Source organism: Myotis lucifugus, unplaced genomic scaffold, assembly GCF_000147115.1.
Source record: "Myotis lucifugus unplaced genomic scaffold, Myoluc2.0 scaffold_670, whole genome shotgun sequence".
Taxonomy (NCBI): Eukaryota; Metazoa; Chordata; class Mammalia; order Chiroptera; family Vespertilionidae; genus Myotis; species Myotis lucifugus.
Window position 1 is genome coordinate 122,321 of NW_005871718.1, and position 21,156 is coordinate 143,476.

Below are 21,156 nucleotides of genomic sequence, written 5' to 3' on the forward strand. Positions count from 1 at the left end.
AGAAGAAATGAAAACATGGCCAATAAAATGCAATAATTCCAAATCTATAACAATGGAATCTAAAAATAAAGGACCAAAAAAATCAAATGAACAAAATAAAAGGTTGGAATAAATAGAATCATAGGCATGGAAAAGTAGAACAAACTGACAACCCTCAGAGAAAAGAGCATGCTGAGAAGAGATTAACCAAAAATCTTATATGCATATATGCATTACCTATGGACACAACAATAGGGAGGTGAAGGCCTGGGGTGGGAAACAAGTGGAGGGGACAATGGTGGGGGGAGGGGGAGAGGACATTTATAATACTCTCAACAATAAAGATTTAAAAAAAAAAAACCTGATGAACCAAAATAGATCCAGAGACATAGAAGCACCGAACAAATCATCCAACCTCAGAGGGAAGGTGGAGGGTTTGTAGGGGGTTGAAAGATCAACCAAAGGACTGGTATGCATGCATATAGGCATAACACATGGACACAGGCAGTAGGGGAGGGTTGAGGGCAGGTACTGGGGAGGTGGGAAGGACTAGGGAGAGGTCAATAGAGGAAAAGGGGACATATGTAATATTTTAAGCAAGAAAAAATTTAAGAAAAAAAAAGACAACAAAGTGTCATGCCTACAGCTTTTTTTTCTTTCTCAAGATTATTGTGATTATTTGTGGGCATTTGTGGTTCTGAACAAAACTTAAGATTATTCTATTTCTGTGAAAAAAATTCACTGGAAATTTGATAGGAATTGCATTGACTCTGAAGCCTGCTTTTGGTATAAAAGCATTTTAGCAATATTAATTCTTACAATCCAAGATCACAGAATACTTTTCCATTTATTTGTGTTTTCTTCCTTTCCTTCATGAGGTGTAATAGCTTTCAGAGCACAGATCTTTCACGTCCTTGGTTAAAGTTAACACTACATTTATTTGTGCAGTTACATACCTGTGTTCTCTGTGGGACTGGATGATAGACAAAATAATAAGGAAAGGAAAAATTCAAGAATGCCCACATCTAGCCTTAAATAGAATGTAATGCTCCACCATTGTGCCTTCCAGAGGGAATGTAAAAGAATGAGAAGTGATCTATGAATAACAGTTTTAAATGACCAAAAGTCACGTAAGAATATTCTAAAAAGCTCTAAGTCCATATAAGGATTACTTGTGCCATTATGGAAATAAACTGTACGTGCTTTTCTGGTAAGAAATCACTCGGTTAGTTATCTACAAGGTAGTGCTCATACAAAAAATCACCCGATGTCTCAACAGAAACTTTGCAGGCCAGGTGGGAGTGGCAACAAATACTCAAAGTGATGAATACCAAGGACAACAACCAAGATTATTCCTTTACAAGTGAAGGTCAGATTAAGAGATTTATTTGGTGTTTTCCTCTCTCCTGCTTTCACTTCCTCAGAACAACTGTGTTAAATACACACTTACAGAAACAAACAATTCATGGTAAGTCTTGGGTGCTGTTCAGAGTATGGAGATAACATTGGGTAAAGCTAAGCTCAATCACATCCACAAGATGAATCATCCCATTGTCCAGATTCTCCAAGTAGTGGCAGATAATCAACATTTAGCCAAACAAGACAAAGCTAACAGAGTTTATAACCACCAAACCGGTATTACAGGAAACAATAAAGTTTAAAAAAAACACACTGCAGTGTGATGCCTCCAGCTTTGTCTGTCTTTTCCAAGGTTTTTATGGTTATTTGTGGTCATTTGTGGTTCTGAACAAAAATTAAGGTTGTTTGTTCTATTTCTGTGAAAATTTTCACTGAAAATTTGATAGGAATTGTGTTGAGTCTGTAGGTGGCGTTTGGTATAGTAACATTTTAACCAAGTTACTTCTTGCATTTCTCGGTCTCAGGATGCTTTTCCATTTATTTAGTTTTCTCCATTTCTTTCATGAGGTGTAATCGTATTCAGAGCACAGGTCGTTCTCCTCCTTCTTTAAAGTTGACACTGCATTTGTTTGGGCAGTGACAAACCTGTGTTCTCTAAAGGGCTGTTCTCATGATGGGCCCAATAACAAGGGAAGGAAAAACTCAAGAATGCCCATAACTACCCTTAGGCAGATTGTAGTGCTCCCCCCTTCTGCCATCCAAAGAGACTGTAAAAGAATGAGAACTGCTGTATGAATGAAGAGCAGTTTTGAAGCACCAAACGTCACTATCCTCAAAGCTCTAACTCCGTGTAAGGACTACTGGTGCTGTTTTGGAAATGAACTACACGTGCTTTTCTGGTAAGAAATCACTCGGTTAGTTACCTACAAGGCGGTGCTCATACCCAAAATCACCCGATTTCTCAACAGAAACTTTGCAGGCCAGGTGGGAGTGGCAACAAATACTCAAAGCGATGAATACCAAGGACAACAACCAAGATTCCTCCTTTAGAACTGAAGGTCAGATTAAGAGCTTTCTTTGGGGTTTTCCTCTCTCCTGCTTTCCCTTCTGCGGACCAACTGTGTTAATTACACATTTCCAGAAACAAACAGTTCATCCATCATAAGTCTTACCTTGTGTGCGGTTCAGAGTTGGGTCATGAAATTTTCTTGAGCCGTGCTCTACCCCACCCACAACGTGAATCATCCCATTGTCCAGCGCCTCCAACTTGTGTGTGCGAATCGTCCTTTAGTCAAACATGACAAACCTAACAGTTTTGTCACCACCAAACGAGTGGTATATGAAACTGTGCGTGGCATTCTTCAAAAAGATGAAGAATGGCAGAAGTGCTGTAAGGAAAAGAACAGTTTCAAATCGCCAAACGGCACCTCACATTAACCTCAAAGCGCTAACTCTGTGTAAGGACTACTTCTGCTGTTGTAGTCATGAATTGCTAATGCTCTTCTGGTAATAAACTCATCCTCTTCACTCTATAAAGCTGCGCTACCAGGCTATCTCTCTACACTAGATTATATTTACACTGGAGAAGACTACTACGCTCACTATGTTCTTTGAGAATAGAATCACGTCGTTTGTCAAACGGAGTTGTGCGGAATTGATGGTGGATGCTGTGTTTTCCTTTCTTGTGGAGGAGATAAGCTTGGCTCTCCCAGAAGGGTTCATGAAATCTACGGAGAACCACTGTCTGTGGTGTTTCAAAAAGATGTGCCACTTACTGTTGAAGGAGACACTTGTTTTTATCCTGGATGGTCTCCTTCCAGCTACTTACACTCTGGTTGTGGATAAATTTTTACGACATATCTCGCTTAGATTTAGAAAGAAGAAGATGTTTCCAAATCCGACAGCTGTGGTTGTGGTTTAATTACTGCTGATACACCAACTCTGTGATCTACTGGAACAAGGCAAAGCTAACAGAGTTTATAACCACCAAACCGGTATTACAGGAAACAATAAAGTTTAAAAAAAAAAACACTGAAGTGTGATGCCTCCAGCTTTGTCTGTCTTTTCCAAGGTTTTTATGGTTATTTGTGGTCATTTGTGGTTCTGAACAAAAATTAAGGTTGTTTGTTCTATTTCTGTGAAAATTTTCACTGAAAATTTGATAGGAATTGTGTTGAGTCTGTAGGTGGCGTTTGGTATAGTAACATTTTAACCAAGTTACTTCTTGCATTTGTCGGTCTCAGGATGCTTTTCCATTTATTTAGTTTTCTCCATTTCTTTCATGAGGTGTAATCGTATTCAGAGCACAGGTCGTTCTCCTCCTTCTTTAAAGTTGACACTGCATTTGTTTGGGCAGTGACAAACCTGTGTTCTCTAAAGGGCTGTTCTCATGATGGGCCCAATAACAAGGGAGGAAAAACTCAAGAATGCCCATAACTACCCTTAGGCAGATTGTAGTGCTCCCCCCTTCTGCCATCCAAAGAGACTGTAAAAGAATGAGAACTGCTGTATGAATGAAGAGCAGTTTTGAAGCACCAAACGTCACTATCCTCAAAGCGCTAACTCTGTGTAAGGACTACTTCTGCTGTTGTAGTCATGAATTGCTAATGCTCTCTGGTAATAAACTCATCCTCTTCACTCTATAAAGCAGCGCTACCAGGCTATCTCTCTACACTAGATTATATTTACACTGGAGAAGACTACTACGCTCACTATGTTCTTTGAGAATAGAATCACGTCGTTTGTCAAACGGAGTTGTGCGGAATTGATGGTGGATGCTGTGTTTTCCTTTCTTGTGGAGGAGATAAGCTTGGCTCTCCCAGAAGGGTTCATGAAATCTACGGAGAACCACTGTCTGTGGTGTTTCAAAAAGATGTGCCACTTACTGTTGAAGGAGACACTTGTTTTTATCCTGGATGGTCTCCTTCCAGCTACTTACACTCTGGTTGTGGATAAATTTTTACGACATATCTCGCTTAGATTTAGAAAGAAGAAGATGTTTCCAAATCCGACAGCTGTGGTTGTGGTTTAGTTACTGCTGATACACCCACTCTGTGATCTACTGGAACAAGGCAAAGCTAACAGAGTTTATAACCACCAAACCGGTATTACAGGAAACAATAAAGTTTAAAAAAAAAAACACTGAAGTGTGATGCCTCCAGCTTTGTCTGTCTTTTCCAAGGTTTTTATGGTTATTTGTGGTCATTTGTGGTTCTGAACAAAAATTAAGGTTGTTTGTTCTATTTCTGTGAAAATTTTCACTGAAAATTTGATAGGAATTGTGTTGAGTCTGTAGGTGGCGTTTGGTATAGTAACATTTTAACCAAGTTACTTCTTGCATTTGTCGGTCTCAGGATGCTTTTCCATTTATTTAGTTTTCTCCATTTCTTTCATGAGGTGTAATCGTATTCAGAGCACATGTCGTTCTCCTCCTTCTTTAAAGTTGACACTGCATTTGTTTGGGCAGTGACAAACCTGTGTTCTCTAAAGGGCTGTACTCATGATGGGCCCAATAACAAGGGAAGGAAAAACTCAAGAATGCCCATAACTACCCTTAGGCAGATTGTAGTGCTCCCCCCTTCTGCCATCCATAGAGATTGTAAAAGAATGAGAACTGCTGTATGAATGAAGAGCAGTTTTGAAGCACCAAACGTCACTATCCTCAAAGCTCTAACTCCGTGTAAGGACTACTGGTGCTGTTTTGGAAATGAACTACACGTGCTTTTCTGGTAAGAAATCACTCGGTTAGTTACCTACAAGGCGGTGCTCATACCCAAAATCACCCGATTTCTCAACAGAAACTTTGCAGGCCAGGTGGGAGTGGCAACAAATACTCAAAGCGATGAATACCAAGGACAACAACCAAGATTCCTCCTTTAGAACTGAAGGTCAGATTAAGAGCTTTCTTTGGGGTTTTCCTCTCTCCTGCTTTCCCTTCTGCGGACCAACTGTGTTAATTACACATTTCCAGAAACAAACAGTTCATCCATCATAAGTCTTACCTTGTGTGCGGTTCAGAGTTGGGTCATGAAATTTTCTTGAGCCGTGCTCTACCCCACCCACAACGTGAATCATCCCATTGTCCAGCGCCTCCAACTTGTGTGTGCGAATCGTCCTTTAGTCAAACATGACAAACCTAACAGTTTTGTCACCACCAAACGAGTGGTATATGAAACTGTGCGTGGCATTCTTCAAAAAGATGAAGAATGGCAGAAGTGCTGTAAGGAAAAGAACAGTTTCAAATCGCCAAACGGCACCTCACATTAACCTCAAAGCGCTAACTCTGTGTAAGGACTACTTCTGCTGTTGTAGTCATGAATTGCTAATGCTCTTCTGGTAATAAACTCATCCTCTTCACTCTATAAAGCTGCGCTACCAGGCTATCTCTCTACACTAGATTATATTTACACTGGAGAAGACTACTACGCTCACTATGTTCTTTGAGAATAGAATCACGTCGTTTGTCAAACGGAGTTGTGCGGAATTGATGGTGGATGCTGTGTTTTCCTTTCTTGTGGAGGAGATAAGCTTGGCTCTCCCAGAAGGGTTCATGAAATCTACGGAGAACCACTGTCTGTGGTGTTTCAAAAAGATGTGCCACTTACTGTTGAAGGAGACACTTGTTTTTATCCTGGATGGTCTCCTTCCAGCTACTTACACTCTGGTTGTGGATAAATTTTTACGACATATCTCGCTTAGATTTAGAAAGAAGAAGATGTTTCCAAATCCGACAGCTGTGGTTGTGGTTTAATTACTGCTGATACACCCACTCTGTGATCTACTGGAACAAGGCAAAGCTAACAGAGTTTATAACCACCAAACCGGTATTACAGGAAACAATAAAGTTTAAAAAAAAAAACACTGAAGTGTGATGCCTCCAGCTTTGTCTGTCTTTTCCAAGGTTTTTATGGTTATTTGTGGTCATTTGTGGTTCTGAACAAAAATTAAGGTTGTTTGTTCTATTTCTGTGAAAATTTTCACTGAAAATTTGATAGGAATTGTGTTGAGTCTGTAGGTGGCGTTTGGTATAGTAACATTTTAACCAAGTTACTTCTTGCATTTGTCGGTCTCAGGATGCTTTTCCATTTATTTAGTTTTCTCCATTTCTTTCATGAGGTGTAATCGTATTCAGAGCACATGTCGTTCTCCTCCTTCTTTAAAGTTGACACTGCATTTGTTTGGGCAGTGACAAACCTGTGTTCTCTAAAGGGCTGTTCTCATGATGGGCCCAATAACAAGGGAAGGAAAAACTCAAGAATGCCCATAACTACCCTTAGGCAGATTGTAGTGCTCCCCCCTTCTGCCATCCAAAGAGACTGTAAAAGAATGAGAACTGCTGTATGAATGAAGAGCAGTTTTGAAGCACCAAACGTCACTATCCTCAAAGCTCTAACTCCGTGTAAGGACTACTGTGCTGTTTAGGAATGAACTACACGTGCTTTTCTGGTAAGAAATCACTCGGTTAGTTACCTACAAGGCGGTGCTCATACCCAAAATCACCCGATTTCTCAACAGAAACTTTGCAGGCCAGGTGGGAGTGGCAACAAATACTCAGAGTGATGAATACCAAGGACAACAACCAAGATTCCTCCTTTAGAACTGAAGGTCAGATTAAGAGCTTTCTTTGGGGTTTTCCTCTCTCCTGCTTTCCCTTCTGCGGACCAACTGTGTTAATTACACATTTCCAGAAACAAACAGTTCATCCATCATAAGTCTTACCTTGTGTGCGGTTCAGAGTTGGGTCATGAAATTTTCTTGAGCCGTGCTCTACCCCACCCACAACGTGAATCATCCCATTGTCCAGCGCCTCCAACTTGTGTGTGCGAATCGTCCTTTAGTCAAACATGACAAACCTAACAGTTTTGTCACCACCAAACGAGTGGTATATGAAACTGTGCGTGGCATTCTTCAAAAAGATGAAGAATGGCAGAAGTGCTGTAAGGAAAAGAACAGTTTCAAATCGCCAAACGGCACCTCACATTAACCTCAAAGCGCTAACTCTGTGTAAGGACTACTTCTGCTGTTGTAGTCATGAATTGCTAATGCTCTTCTGGTAATAAACTCATCCTCTTCACTCTATAAAGCTGCGCTACCAGGCTATCTCTCTACACTAGATTATATTTACACTGGAGAAGACTACTACACTCACTATGTTCTTTGAGAATAGAATCACGTCGTTTGTCAAACGGAGTTGTGCGGAATTGATGGTGGATGCTGTGTTTTCCTTTCTTGTGGAGGAGATAAGCTTGGCTCTCCCAGAAGGGTTCATGAAATCTACGGAGAACCACTGTCTGTGGTGTTTCAAAAAGATGTGCCACTTACTGTTGAAGGAGACACTTGTTTTTATCCTGGATGGTCTCCTTCCAGCTACTTACACTCTGGTTGTGGATAAATTTTTACGACATATCTCGCTTAGATTTAGAAAGAAGAAGATGTTTCCAAATCCGACAGCTGTGGTTGTGGTTTAATTACTGCTGATACACCAACTCTGTGATCTACTGGAACAAGGCAAAGCTAACAGAGTTTATAACCACCAAACCGGTATTACAGGAAACAATAAAGTTTAAAAAAAAACACTGAAGTGTGATGCCTCCAGCTTTGTCTGTCTTTTCCAAGGTTTTTATGGTTATTTGTGGTCATTTGTGGTTCTGAACAAAAATTAAGGTTGTTTGTTCTATTTCTGTGAAAATTTTCACTGAAAATTTGATAGGAATTGTGTTGAGTCTGTAGGTGGCGTTTGGTATAGTAACATTTTAACCAAGTTACTTCTTGCATTTGTCGGTCTCAGGATGCTTTTCCATTTATTTAGTTTTCTCCATTTCTTTCATGAGGTGTAATCGTATTCAGAGCACAGGTCGTTCTCCTCCTTCTTTAAAGTTGACACTGCATTTGTTTGGGCAGTGACAAACCTGTGTTCTCTAAAGGGCTGTTCTCATGATGGGCCCAATAACAAGGGAAGGAAAAACTCAAGAATGCCCATAACTACCCTTAGGCAGATTGTAGTGCTCCCCCCTTCTGCCATCCAAAGAGACTGTAAAAGAATGAGAACTGCTGTATGAATGAAGAGCAGTTTTGAAGCACCAAACGTCACTATCCTCAAAGCTCTAACTCCGTGTAAGGACTACTGGTGCTGTTTTGGAAATGAACTACACGTGCTTTTCTGGTAAGAAATCACTCGGTTAGTTACCTACAAGGCGGTGCTCATACCCAAAATCACCCGATTTCTCAACAGAAACTTTGCAGGCCAGGTGGGAGTGGCAACAAATACTCAGAGTGATGAATACCAAGGACAACAACCAAGATTCCTCCTTTAGAACTGAAGGTCAGATTAAGAGCTTTCTTTGGGGTTTTCCTCTCTCCTGCTTTCCCTTCTGCGGACCAACTGTGTTAATTACACATTTCCAGAAACAAACAGTTCATCCATCATAAGTCTTACCTTGTGTGCGGTTCAGAGTTGGGTCATGAAATTTTCTTGAGCCGTGCTCTACCCCACCCACAACGTGAATCATCCCATTGTCCAGCGCCTCCAACTTGTGTGTGCGAATCGTCCTTTAGTCAAACATGACAAACCTAACAGTTTTGTCACCACCAAACGAGTGGTATATGAAACTGTGCGTGGCATTCTTCAAAAAGATGAAGAATGGCAGAAGTGCTGTAAGGAAAAGAACAGTTTCAAATCGCCAAACGGCACCTCACATTAACCTCAAAGCGCTAACTCTGTGTAAGGACTACTTCTGCTGTTGTAGTCATGAATTGCTAATGCTCTTCTGGTAATAAACTCATCCTCTTCACTCTATAAAGCTGCGCTACCAGGCTATCTCTCTACACTAGATTATATTTACACTGGAGAAGACTACTACGCTCACTATGTTCTTTGAGAATAGAATCACGTCGTTTGTCAAACGGAGTTGTGCGGAATTGATGGTGGATGCTGTGTTTTCCTTTCTTGTGGAGGAGATAAGCTTGGCTCTCCCAGAAGGGTTCATGAAATCTACGGAGAACCACTGTCTGCGGTGTTTCAAAAAGATGTGCCACTTACTGTTGAAGGAGACACTTGTTTTTATCCTGGATGGTCTCCTTCCAGCTACTTACACTCTGGTTGTGGATAAATTTTTACGACATATCTCGCTTAGATTTAGAAAGAAGAAGATGTTTCCAAATCCGACAGCTGTGGTTGTGGTTTAATTACTGCTGATACACCAACTCTGTGATCTACTGAAACAAGTCAAAGCTAACAGAGTTCATAACCACCAAACCGGTAATACAGGAAACAATAAAGTTTAAAAAAAAAAACACTGAAGTGTGATGCCTCCAGCTTTGTCTGTCTTTTCCAAGGTTTTTATGGTTATTTGTGGTCATTTGTGGTTCTGAACAAAAATTAAGGTTGTTTGTTCTATTTCTGTGAAAATTTTCACTGACAATTTGATAGGAATTGTGTTGAGTCTGTAGTTGGCCTTTGGTATAGTAACATTTTAACAAAGTTAATTCTTGGAATCATAGATCCCTGGATATTTTTCCCTTCATTTGTGTTTTCTCCATTTCATTCATAAGGTGTAATAGGTTTTAGGTCACAGGTCTTTCACCTCCTTGGTTAAAGTTAACACTACATCTGTTTGTGCAGTTACAAACCTGTGTTCTCTATAGGGCTGTTCTCATGATGGGCCCAATAACAACGGAAGGACAAACTCAAGAATGCCCATATCTAGCCTTCGGTCGAATGTAATGCTCCACCCTTCTGCCTTCCATAGAGTATGTAAAAGAATGAGAAGTGCTATAAGAATAAAGAGCAGTTTTGAATTGCCAAAAGTCACCTCAGATTAGTCTCGGCGCTCTCTGTGTAAGGATTACTTCTGCTGCTTTAGTCGTGAGTTATTCATGCTTTCCTGGTAATAAATTCATCTTCTTCTCTTTATAAACTCCCTATACCAGGCTTCCTCTCTACACCTGCTCATGTTTAGACTGGAGAAGACTCGCACACTCACTATGTTCTTTGTGAATTTAATCACATCCTTTGTCCAAACAATGCCATGAAATTGATGGTGGATGTTAGTAGCCAGCTAGGTTATCACATCAAAAAAGGCATTGTATATATAGGACTTGATGCTCTCCTCCATGTCAGGTGTTGACTGGGAGTGCTGGAACGTACTGCCTATGGATAAGGGCGGGGTGGGGGCAACTCTAGTATTTACAAATGTAGTGTATGCAGTCTTGCCATGCGGTTCTAGATTAAGTTCCTTCTGCTGGGAGCTCAGGATCTTTAGCGTGGACCAGAGGAGTGGAGCTGGTCTCCAGAGAAAGACCACGGTGAGGGGGTAAGAGCACTCAATGGGTGCTAAGGGGCTACAGCCTACTTGAGGTTCCCTGAGTGGGGGACTTGGGTGGCCAAGGCTGAAATTCTAGGCTTCTTGTGCTTCTTCCACTGGTGTTTAGGGTTCCATACTATCTGTGGGAGAAGCACAAACCATAAGTTGTTTGAAGGCATATTTCCTCCTGTGATGGGACAGATATCCAAAATTAGCCAGAGTGCAGACAGCCACTGAGGACAGAACTGGGGGGAGGAATAGGGCTTAGAAGACACATGTTTACAGGGTACCCAAGTTGGGGTGGCATGGTGGTGTCAGTGAAACTTGGCAGGTATCCAGAAGCCTCTGGTTGGGTAAAGAGAACCACAGTGAAGGGGGAGGAAAGGTGTGAGTGTAACAACCCTCCCCATGGAAATCTTGAGCTCCTATAGCTGCCCTGGACAGTGGAGCCTACACTGCTCTGGCTCTTCAGCCTCGAAGAAGAAGAAAGAAGAGAAAGAAGGAGAAAGAGGAGAAGGAGGAGGAGGAGGAGGAGGAGCAGGAGGAGGAGGAGAAGGAGAAAAGAAGGAGAAGAAGGAGGAGGAGAGAGAGAGAGAGAGAGAGAGAGAGAGAGAGAGAGAGAGAGAGAAAGAAAGGAAGGAAGGAAGGAAGGAAGGAAGGAAGGAAGGAAGGAAGGAAGGAAGGAAGGAAGGGAGAAAGGAAGAAAGAAAGAAGTAAATATCAATCTCAAATGTAACCCTCACGATCTCAGGTCACTCATCAACCAAGAAAGAGGGGAGAGGTCAGTTAGGATGAGTCAATTTGCTCACTTGGAGCCCCCAGTGGTCTTAAAAGATGATCAACTCCCTGTCAGGCAAAAGCCTTGCTATCTGCATCCATCTGTGCTTGGTGATTTCCTATACACCAAACCCCCTACAGAATTTGATAACTTGCTGATTAGACTGAACTCAGCCTTGCAGGGGGAAAAAAGGCAACCACCGGCTCTTCCAGGGCAATCCTGAGCAACACTGAAACCGCAACCCACGCCCCACTTTGAGAGCAAGCTAAGCACATCTCAACTTGGTTGGATCTAGATTCTGAGAAATCCTGGCCCTCTCTCCAGAATCCTGACCCCTCTACCCTGTTCCACTTTCTTCCCTGCCTGCTACTTAGCCACAAATCATCATTTTAAACCGGAACAAAATTATCCTCTTCCTTAAGAAAAGAAACTCATGCACCTAGCCTGCTCAAAAAGTTTATTTTCCTGACCCTGATGTCTACTTCAAAAGAAACACGGGCTCTTCTGGATGTGGATAGTCATGAACAGTCTGTCAAACCCGGGTGTGAGAGCAGACATTGTGAAGACACTCTCCCAACTTTTTATACCCCCGTCTTGGTTATCAGATTGAGTGTCCTAGTACCTTACTGTTTGTGTCCAAATCACACTTATTTTACTTGATAATGGCCCCAAAGAGCAAGAGTAGTGATGCTGGCACTTAGGATAGGTAAAGAGCTTCCTCCAAGGAAAAAAGTGAAAGTTCTTAACTTGTTCTATTTTATTAGTAGTCACTGTTGTCAATCTCATATTGTGCCTAATTTAAAATTAAAATGTATCATAGATGTGTGTATATATGGAAAAGCATACATAGGGATCTGTAATATCTATGGTTTCAGCCACTGGGATCTTGGGTCCTATTCCCTGCAGAGAAGAGGGCTACTGAACATATGCTTTGCTGCAAAATGCTGGGGTATGACAGACGATTCACATGATTTGCCTCCCAGCTTTCTCTGGGAGCTTTATCTTGTGTCATAGAGAATAACCCTCTGTGTGAAGGAGATTCCAGTAGGAGAAATTATGACAGACCACAACCTGGTTGTAATATATACAGGGTGAGACTTTGCTACAGAAAAAAAAAAATAGAGTAGTTTCAGCCTACCATACAACAATGGGTTGCTCCATAATGGGAAAGAAAGAGATATAGGACATACCTGAATGGCTACAGAAAGTGGCGAAAGCTGACAGGAAGTGACTTTTATTCATTCTGGTCAGAGTTGGTCCACATTTGATCGCTTGATGTGTAAGAATATTTTAAGGGGGGCCATGGTGACCAATATTGAACTGATATAAACTAGGACTTGTTTTTCTTTCTCTTAAGAAGACAAAATGTTTCTGGATTACTGGTCAACTCTTAAGATATTTTAAAAAGTCTTCTCTAGCCCTAGCCAGTTTGGCTCAGTGGTTAGAGCGTCAGTCTGCAGACTGAAGTGTCCCGTGTTCAATTCCAGTCAAGGGCACATGCCCGGGTTGCGGGCTCTGTCCCCAGTAGGGGGCGTGCAGGAGGCAGCCAATCAACAATTCCCTCTCATCACTGATGTTTCTCTCTCTCTCCCACTCCCGAGACAGCCAATAAATGATTCCCTCTCATAATTGATATTTCTATCTCTCGCTCCCTCTTCCTTCCTCTCTGAAATCAATAAAAAAATATTTAAAAAATATTATACCTACTGAGCAATATTAAAATACTTTAAAACTTAAGCCAACAGAAGCAGATACAATTTTACAAATTTTTAACTTAACAAATAAATATTGCAAAATATTTGAACAGGTACAAGTCAGGCCCTTTCAGGTTATAAATGCACACAGCAAGTCTGTCACAACAGCTGTAATTTATTTTAAAATATAGGAACAAACTTCAATAAAAATGGCTATTAAAATAATTAAAAGAAATATAAATATTTTTAAATAAATAAAATCCATGATAAAATGAAATATAAATATAAAATACATAAAATTTCAAAGCTGAAATAAAACCTAAAGATTTATGATAGAAAATAATAAGACATAAATAACAAAAAGAAAGTATAAATTAAAGGAATAAAGTAAAGATAAAATAAACAACTATGAATCAAGTAATGATTAATTAGTCAGTATAAGTTGAAAATAGTAAAATAAATGAAAAATTAACTCAAAACTGGAAAGATCTAAAATGGATAGAGGATTTAAAATTATTACTACTAATACTATTAATAGTGATACTATTACCATTACAAATACTACTACTGCTATTACTACTGTCTGTGTCCATAAGTTTGTTTGTTCATTTGTTGCTTTCAGTTTTATATCTCACAGATGAGTGAAATCTATGGTTCTTGACTTTTTCTGACTGACTTATTCTGCTTAGCCTGATATTCTCAAGATCCACCCATGTTTCCTACCCTAACAGAGGCTCACTGTTTGATAATGTGTACAAACCCATCTGACTGGACTTTTTTTAGACAGATCTTCAAGACCTATTTCCACCCAGGTCCATCACCTCTTTTGCACAAGGGTGCGGTTGTTCTTTCTTTTGTGCCATTTTTGGGTCGAGACGGTGGATGTGATGAGGCCAAAACTTAATTCCCTCCCAGGTTGTGGGGTTTTGCCCTTGCACCAGAATATGAAATAGCTTCTAAGAGCTCCAGCTGTATTCTGGGAAGAGTCTGTGACTGTAATCACATGGTGACAATACTCGGAACCTAAACTAGACTTCTGTTATATTCTCGCCACTCAGTTTATTTTTTAGCAGTTTAATGAGTCTTCCATTGTGTGGAATTAGATCCTCTCTTTCAAATGTTGTAATTAACATCACTTAAAATAAAACTTGAGTAAAATATTGAAACCAAAAAAATCCATCTATGTTGTCACAAACAGAATATTTTATCTTATCTTATGGCTGAGTGATATTCCATTGTACATATGTACCACATCCTTTTCATCCAAACATCTAGTGAAGGACACCTTACTTGTGTCCATGTCTTAGCCACTGTGAATAATGCTGCAATGAACACAGGGGTGCATGCATCTTTATGAATAAATGTTTTCTAGTTTCTTGAGTAGATACCCAAAAGAGGGGTTGCTGAGTCATATGGTAAATCTATTCTTGATTTTTTGAGGAGCCTCCACACTGCTTTCCACAGCGGCTGTACCAGTTATATTCCCACCAGCAGTGAATTAGTTTCCTGTTTCTCCACGGCCTTCAACACCTGTTATTACTTGTCTTGTTGGGGATAGCCACTCTAACAGGTGTGAGGTGGTATCTCATTGTGGTTTTTATCTGAAGTCCCCTAATAGCTAGTGAAGTTGATCATCTTTATATCTGTTGGCCATTTATTTGTATGTCTTCTTGGGGAGAAGTGTCCATTCAGGTCCTCTGCCCATTTTTTAACTGGAACAATAGTCACTATTAATAAAGTCTTTCCTCACTAGTGCTTAGACCCATGGTCGGCAAACCGTGGCTCACGAGCCACATGCGGCTCTTTGGCCCCTTCAGTGTGGCTCTTCCACAAAATACCACATGTGGGCACGCATGTACAGTGCGATTGAACTTCGTGGCTCATATGCAGAAGTCGGTATTCTGTGGAAGAGCTGGTATTTTGTGGAAGAGCCACACTGAAGGGGCCAAAGAGCCGCATGTGGCTCTCGAGCCGCGGTTTGCCAAGCCGCAGTTTGCCAACCACTGGCCCTAGACTGACTTAGATTTGCCTTTTTTTTTTTTGCTTGACAGACATCCTCTGTCTGGTTCACTACTACATCCACAACACTTTGAATAAGGCCTTGAACATACTAAGTGTTCAATAAATAATTGATGCATAAATAATGGGAAAAACACAGGCTGTAATATCTACACAAAAAATAAGGTTTTTCTTTTTCCTCCTGCACCCTTTTAGAAGGAAATTGATACTGTTTGTATTACTTTTCAATTTGCTTTTTTTTTCCACTCAAGAATTTGCCTTGGGCTTTTTCTGCATCAATTTATAGAGATCAGCCTCATTTGGTTGCCACCAATCCAGAGCTTCTAGGAATGTTTATGAGGACAGGATGAGTTCAGAGACAGAGAAGGATGTATACGGCCCCTCGGTTCTGCATGTCTGGAACAGAACCCCTCCACTTGGCATGGGTTCTCACCTGCCTGTTATGTGAAATTTCCATAGACTGAGAGACTATAGAGAGAGGCTGACAACTCCATCATTATATCAAGAGTGTATTAAGGTGCTAGCACACCTAGGGAATAAAACTATCTGATTAAAAAAAGATGTCATTAAGGGAATTTACATTTGAGGAGCATCTTGGGCAACATAAAGATGACATGGATATCATACCTCCACCCACGTGGCAGGCATTAAAGGATTATATAGGAGAGGGCAGGATGGATAGGGGTACTGGGGGGGAAATGTCTTACATACTTGCCCAGGGCAGGGAGAAGACCTGTTCTTAGAACCAGCACCCCTAGGGCATAGGGGAGGATCCACTAGAAGACCTCTGAGGGGGTTGAGAAGCAATCTCTGTTCTGGACCAGACCTTGCCGGCTCTACCTTAGAGATCCCGCAGAGGTCATGTCATGGAGCAGTCTCTCCTCCACACCTTCTTTAGTTTGTTTTTAATCCCCTCCCATCTCTCCTGTTTCAACTCCCTGGCCATCCCTAAAATAAGAAAAACCTCATGATCGAGTTACAAGTGAGTTGGCATTATTCTCCCTCCTGAGAAGTCATCTCCTTTATCAATAAGCAATACATCTCTCTTCCATTTGGGGGCAATAAAGGATCTTCAGGCTGGTACCTTAATTTAGTCACCACCTTTGTCCTCCTAAGTGTGTGTGAGATACTATTTTCCTCATATTAGAAATATGAAAATGGGCTCCAGTGAAAGAGATTTGGGGTAATTTGGGGAAGTAACAAATGTGGAGCTGGTTTTGAATCCTGCAGCATCTCCAAAACCATAGCACGAGTGGTATCCAGGGACTGGAGCCCTAATCCTCCACCCAAGGGTGCTGGGTCTGTTTTGTTAGATGAAGAATTCTATTAAAAATGTGCCCTGATTGTATGATTTCTTCTTTCCATGTTTCTCTCTGACCTTCACAGCTATCACATGCCCAGTCACAAAAACAAAACCAGACCAAAGCATGAGCTTGACATAAATTTAAAACTTATTGACAGCAAAGGCTTCATAAATAAAATTAAAAGGTGAAAGTCAAGGGGTGTAAAAATGTTTTAAATCTATCTACCCATTGTGTCATCCTTAAAATATAAAAAGGCCTTCCACATTTATAAGAATTAAATGCCACAAGAGAAAAGATAGCAAAGACATATGAAAACAATTCATAAGAGAAGACGCACAAATACCCAAAGGTCACATGCAAAGATTCTTATTTTCAATAATAGACAGTAATTACAAAGTTAAACTATATATATTACACCAGAATAAATTATTTTTTAACCTATCAGATTGCCAAAAATTTATAAGCTCTGTTTTGAATGAAGAGGCTGAAGAGCCAGAGCAGTGTAGGCCCACTTGCCCATAGCAGCCCCAGGAGCCCTGGATTTCCATGATGGAGGTTGTTCCACTCACACTCTTCCCCCAAACCCTCCCTCCATGGTGGTCTCTCTTTACCCATCCAGAGGCCTCTGTGCACCTCCCAAGTTTCACCTACAGGCCCACAACACCCCAACTTGGTCTCCTGGAACATGGGTTTGCTGGGTTCCATTCCATCCCCAGCTCAGTCCTCAATGCTGCTCTCTCTATTCTGACCAAGTTTGAGGTACCTGCCCTGCAACTGCAAAGTGAAAATTCAACCCACTGTTGGTTTGTACTTCTCCTACCTGGAGCCTTCCTTATGGAGACAAGACATTCCCAACGCCTTCTTGGGATACTTAGCCCAAGAATTTCAGCCTTTCAAGCCCCACCACCCCTTATTCCTTGAACCCCACCCAAGCTGCCAACCCTAGGTACCTGTGGCCCCCATGGACATCTCTTCTCCATCAGAAAAGTCTTCCCCAGGTAGAAATCCCCCTTCTCCCCTTGGGGGCAGGCCACAGACCCTGAGCTTCACAGGAGAGAAAAGTAGCCTAAGAAACTGCACAGACTCCACTTACTAATCCTGTGATTATTAAGGGTTTTTAATTTTTTATTGGGATATAATATAAGATTTGGAAACAGCCTGAATGCCCATCAGCAGATGAATGGATTAGAAAACTGTGGTACATCTACACAATGCAATACTATGCTGTTGTAAAAAAGAAGGAATTCTTACCATTTGCAACAGCATAGATGGAACTGGAGAGCATTATGCTAAGTGAAATAAGCCAGTCGGAGAAAGATAAATACCACATGATCTCACTCATTTATGGATAATAGAGAACATTATAAACTGATGAACAAAAATAGATACAGAGGCAGAGCAGCATCGAACAGACTGTCAAACTATAGCAGGAAGGCTGGGAGGGTTTGGGGAGAGAGGTAACAGATCAACCGAAGGACTTGTATGCATGCATATAAGCATAACCAATGAACACAAGATACTGGGGGGTAGGGGAGGCCAGTGGAAGGTCAATGGGGGAAAAAGGGAAACATATGTACTACCCTTTGTAATACTTTAAGCAATAAAACAAAATTTAAAACAACAACAAAAAAAGAAAGCTCAGGAGATAGCACCAAAAGATAAAGCTATCCAGGCAGAATTGCTGAAATTAAACAAAAGATAAAGGCACAGAAAGATAAAGAGAAAGCACAAATGTGAAAATATTTGCTTAATAAGGAATTCAGTTATGCTTAAATATTACACATTGATGTATAAAGACAATAAGAAAATTTAAGGGATTTTGTCTATTAATACAGGATCCCTAAGGTGTTTCCTTTGATACTTCAGTTCCCCATTGTTTATAGTTTAGGAATACTGATACCAGTTCACTCTTAATAAAAGTGTTACAAAGTACAATATAAGGAATATAGTCAATAATATTCTAATAACTATGTATGGTTGTAGATGAGTGCTAGATTTATTGAGATGATCAACTAGAAGTTATGTAATGTCTAATCACTGGGGTGTATAACTAATATAATAATGTATGTCAACTGTAATTGAAAAAATATAGTTCAATGATTTAATTAAAAAATGTTAAGCGCCCTAGCCAGTGTGGCTGTTTGTTGGAGCATTGTCCTGTACACCAAAAGGTGGCAAGTTCAATTCCCAGTCAGGGCACATACCCAGGCTGCAGGTTTGATCCCTGGTTGTGGCACATACAAGAGCAATTGATCGATGTTTCTCTCTCACATAGCTGTTTCTCTCTCTCCCTTCCTCTCTCTAAAATCAGTTTTTGAAAAAAATACTCTCAGGTGAGGATTTAAAGAAAAAAATTTTTTTAATATTAAGCCAATCCCAAAACCACCTTCACAGAAATATCTATAATACTTGACCAAATGTCTGGACATGATGGTCCAGCAACATTGACACATAAAATTAACCAACAAACTTCCACCTCTGCCTCTGTGAGGTCCCCTGGGATCTCCTCATTGTCTCTGCAAGGATGGGCTGACCCTCAGCTCTCCCCTGGCCTATTCTACCCAAAGAACTCTTCCTTCCTGGACCTTTCTATTTTCAGGCAGGTGGGTCCCATTACTTTGGCAGCTCCCAGAAATACATTCTCCTTTCTCAATAACATCAAGGGCTGCTGGCTCTGACCAGAGGGTAGGAGTGGTCCTCCCGCCCCCTCCTCCTGTGTCTTCCTCCCCCGCACCATGGCCAGTTTGCACCAGGCAGGAAGTAAGCCCTAGAGAGGAGCCCATTACCTTGCTTTTCTTCTAGAGCCCTACACCAAGTGAAGTGATAGTATTGTTCTACTTACTTATTGTTTTTCTCTCTCCCACCAAAATATAAGCTCCATTAGGGCAGGGACTTAATCCCCAGGGTCTAGCCCAGCACCTGGCACAGAGAGGGACTAAGAGTATTTGCTGATTGAACAAAAAAAATTACTTAACTTCTCCTTTGTCCAGCGCATGCTGTGCCAAACTGCACATAAGCTAGATGGCAATTTACAGTTTCTGAGCAGCTCCACACACATGCCCAATACCGTCATTTCTCTCTCCTTGGCAGCTAGACCCTCCCCCGAGGACAAAAATTATCTCCCTTTCTCTCTCCTGAAGTCTGTGCACACTGGAGTGTCCCAAGGCACTGGATCCCTGTCAGTCCCTGGAAGAATGTGAGCTGTCAGTGAGGACATGGCTGGGGTCTAGTTATAGAAAAAAGACCAGACGTGCAGGAGGGTGCAAGCAGCTGCTATCTCAGTTCAGCCCCAAAGACTCGGGCAGTTTCTTTTACCCACTTGGAATTAAGGAGGGGATGTAAGCAAGATTACATGAAGGTGGGGTTGGATTACAGGATAGTTCACAAGATTATGTGTTCTCACCCTAGCCGGTTTGCTCAGACCTGCGAACAGAAGGGTCCTGGGCTTGATTCCAGTCAAGGGCACATGCGAGGTTGTGAGCTCAATCTCCAGTAGGGGGCATGCAGGAGGCAGCTGATCAATGATTCTCATTATTGATGTCTCTCTCTCTCTCTCTCGCTCTCTCTCTCTCTCTCTCTCTCTCCCTTTCTCTCTCTCTTTTCCTCTCTGAAAAATCAATCAAAATGTACTCTTCTTAAAAAAAAAAGATTATGTGCTCTCTCTGTGAGTGGTTACACTTTTAAGGACTCTGAAAAACAGGCATTTCAAAGGTGTACTAACCAAGGTGCACCGAAACAATGGGCAGGTCTTGCTTCAGGCAAAGATAAACCTTTTTCTAGAAAGTTATATGCCTGGGGTGTGACTACACCCAGTTGGGAATTTATAGTCAGATCACCCTGTGAGGTTACTTTTGGTCACTGGATTTTTCATATTTATTATAGAGCCCCATTTTTTTTTTTATCCACAAATCCCTTCTTTTCTTTTTTTCCTTCACTCTGTCTCTGGTCCGGAAAGATAATACCACCATCCGTATCTCCCAGGCCGTTGCTAAGGGGTTAACCTCTGGAATTTAGAGTAACATTTTACTTCAGGCTAGAAAAAAACCTCACCAGCCCCTGGCCTGAATGAACAATTGTGCCCTGGCAGGATCTATCCCTGAATGTAGCGGGTTATCTTTCTCCTGGGACTTACGAATGACTAGATTGCACTGATGAGCAATGCCTTTTAGATTATTTAATTGTGTCCTTACCTGTTCTAGAAAAAAAGCAAGGAGGCTTTCCATGATTCGGGGTTTGCCCATTTTGGCAGGGCCTTGTTTCCCTGGTTAGGAAATGATACAAGCTGCATGGCAGCCTGAGAGGTCCTCTCGGTCTCTCCCCTTGAAGTTACAAGTTGGGCAGCTTATAATTCAACAGAGGATTCCCTGCTGAACACACAAACACCTCTGATCCACATATTGAATCATCTGAAGGTGGGCAAGTCAGAGCAAGCTGGGGAGGAGGAAATGGAGAAGGGCAGAGACAGGGGCCACAGGTGAAGCCAGGAGCTCATTGTGGGACTCGGGAGCAGTGAGAAATCATGTTACAGCGAACACACTCTGCAGGCCTGAGGAGCAGATGGATATAAGCAACATTCCTGCCTAAGTGGTCAGCACATACTGTGGCTGAACCCAGGGACAGGGACAGGGATGGAGCACGGTGATGGGACAGCTGTGGTCTGGCAGCTGCCATTACCAGGCAGAAAACAAATCACAGGTGCCTAGCCTTCTCCCCTCACCCTC